This window comes from Quercus robur, chromosome 11 (genome assembly GCF_932294415.1).
Source record: "Quercus robur chromosome 11, dhQueRobu3.1, whole genome shotgun sequence".
NCBI lineage: Eukaryota > Viridiplantae > Streptophyta > Magnoliopsida > Fagales > Fagaceae > Quercus > Quercus robur.
In genome coordinates, this window is record NC_065544.1 from 13,885,546 (window position 1) to 13,888,689 (window position 3,144).

Here is a 3,144-nt window from a genome sequence, read left to right on the forward strand (position 1 = left end):
AAACACTTTTATAATTCTTTATTTTTTAGCCATTGGAAATTTATGTTGGGCAATAAAGAATAAAATAGCCATTGGACAATTATGAGAAAAATAGTCATTGGGCAATAATAGGTTGGGCTTTTATTGGTGTTTAGTAACCAATGACTATAGGTTGTTATGGTCATAAGTAGCCTATCTAATACCTATCACTACACCTTTCCCAATAAGTTTTTCCTATTATTCTATATTTTCCAAATACATAATTTCTATTCTTTCCTATCCCACATATTTTTCTACAATATATATTTGTTCTAAGGAAAGACAATAGAGGATTGTTCTTGAACTTTCGTGAGTGGAAGTGTGTCCATCATGAAAGCTGACACTATTGTCTAATCTTGAGGGGTTATTTAGCCAAGAGAACCAGTTGCACCGAGTTTTACTCCAGGTGGCATGAATCAACCTTTAAGGACAACGCTTTTGCAGCATGATTCATTAACATTGTGAGATCGTTTTAAACTCCTTTTTATTTTATGTTCTTGCTAATTATTTGGGATCTCAATTTTGTATCAAAACTTGTTTATTCACTAAAATATTTCCAACATTCTTTGTCATGCCCCAAACCGGGTCCAAAGCATGAGAAAGACATCTCAAAGTACCTGTAGATTTTTTTTCCTTTTTGAACAATGCAATCCATATAAATCATATCCAGTACTAACATCAAGAATTATCATAATAATTTCATTGAATATACTGTCAAAGTAAATCAGAGCTTTAAGAATTAATTACAAAGACCATTGGTCACAAAAGAATAGAGGTCTAAATAAATAATTACATATCAACAGCTTGTCCCATCAGTGGGACTAACGTCACAACCACTATAATATACAAAAGAATGAGTCAAGCCTGTTTTAAGATGTACATCATCTAATATCTCCATTACAAAAGTTCAGCCTCGATCAGTAGTTAGTCTAACTACTGTTAGCCACCAAAAAGCTGTCTCAAAATATTGTTGCTGACTCTGAAAAGTTTATAAAATAATGGGATGAGACAGAGCCCAGTAAGTAGCATATTTAATGGGGGTGGGGGAAATACAAGTTTCATCTTCAATAATAATAATATGACAGGAATGATTAAGTAGTGAAACACAAAATTTCTCAAAATAAATACCTTGAAACTATATACTATAATCTGTGAGCATCAACAATATAATTTCCAAAGTCATAATATCTAACATAAGATAAATTATCACAAATATACCACACTACCACATAGACTGGTCAGGGGATCCACCCATTCACACTGGCATGATATTGTCTTCTCTAGTATGCAAACTCTTGACCCCATGGACAGCAGCCTCACCCATACCCTCAAGGTTTTTCTCTCCCCCTATGGGCAGCAGAGAGAGCACGTCAAATAGGATCTCTCTTGCATGTGGTCTCTTGGCCCCATAAACAGCAGCCTCACCCACACACAATCAAGGAACATCTTCCCCCCATGGGCAGCAGGAAAGAACGCGTCATCCAAAGTGAAAGGGCACTAACCTAGATTTAATTCCATTGTCACAAAGACTACGGAGACTAAATCGGGAGATCACCGGGAAATAACACATAGCATGGTGTTAAAACAACTCACAAGTTACATTACTTTGAAACACATAGTTCATATCCAGGTAATTTCAGAAAAACCTTAAATAATATAACTTCTACGAAGTTTTTAAGGTTTTCAACTTCATTCTTGTCAAGAGATTTTCTATCAATTTCTCACATAACAAGACAAGATAAGCATCTTTAAATTTTCTAATATACCATGAATTCCAAGATTTTCTTATCAAAGATTAAATAAAAAATGCTCATTTTTCAATATCAACAATTCATGCATTTCCCCAAATGCAATACCAAATATGATGTACTTTTCATATATAATAATATATAATAGGGTCACAACACAATACTTTTAAGAAAACATATATCCGTATATAATTTTCCAAAATGTGTTTGACCCAAAAACAACATTTATAAAACATGGTTATTTTCCAAAAATCCCATTAAAAGCTACTTACCTCACAATCGCAAAATCCTAATTCTCCAAACTCCAAGGAGATTAGCTAGAACCTAAACAATATCAAATGAACCTTTCACAATAAGTATAGAGCTTGAAATTGCATCTAACCACCATTTAAGAATTGCCAAATAATCACTTAATTAGGCAAGCCTAGTATTTAACCTCATCAATAATAATATATTCCACTTCCATAGTTTCTCAACAAATTGATTCACAAGGCATAAACTCCAATTTATAAAGTTAACCCATTTAATATCATCTCCAACATTATGACTAGCTTCCATAAAATTTACACTAAATCATTAAGAGACCCATGAAAGCAAAATCAATATATCCTCCAAGACAAGAAATTTAGAACTTCAACTAACTCCAAACAAACCCAATGGCAATGGAAAAATTAAATTTACCAACTAGCACATGTTATAACTTAAAACTCCTAAATTTTCCACCATACATACACCTTAAGTAGTCATCATTAACACAAATTATATATCCACTCATCAAATAATTCCACCAATACAAAACCCATACATAAAAACACACAAATATCACTTCCAATGCTCATAAATCACATGAATATCATTATTAAAGCTTAGATAAAAATAACCTCAAGCAAAAGTGTAAAACCCACCAAAAATATTAGAAATTTTTACCTCAAAGAAAGAATGTGAAGGTGTTTATGAGTTCTCAAGAATTTTCCAGTGATCTTGCCGGAAAAATGATGGTGGAAATGGTGATATGGAGGTGCCAGCAAGAGAGTTTGAAGGAGTGAAGAGGAGTGTTCTACCAAAAATGAAAAAGAAGAAAAAGAAAGAAAAGAGAAGTAAGGAAGTGACCTAGCCAAATGAATGAAAAGATGAGTGAAAAAGGAGTGGTGGGAAGTGGAGTTAGGTGGGGCACGTGGGAACCATAAAAATCTAACCTTACATTTTTTTTTTTTTTTAAACTGATTGGGATGTTACAATCTTAAAGGTTGACTTCCATGCTTCAAAATGGATAAACAAGTTATTGATTATGAAATTTTATGTTGTGATATGATATTGTGTTTATAAAGAAAAAATGCTACTAGTTATATTCTTAGATATAATTACTTATATCTTTTGT

General features: G+C 32.6%; 1 long non-coding RNA gene across 1 annotated transcript; it reads right to left on the minus strand.

Annotated features, from left to right (window-relative positions):
- Positions 1-691: 691 nt before the first annotated feature.
- Positions 692-2,869, minus strand: LOC126707207 (uncharacterized). The gene is made up of 2 exons (XR_007648861.1): positions 2,694-2,869; positions 692-2,090 (listed from the first exon to the last, which is right to left on the minus strand). It is a non-coding gene; the product is annotated as an uncharacterized LOC126707207 (long non-coding RNA).
- Positions 2,870-3,144: the final 275 nt, after the last annotated feature.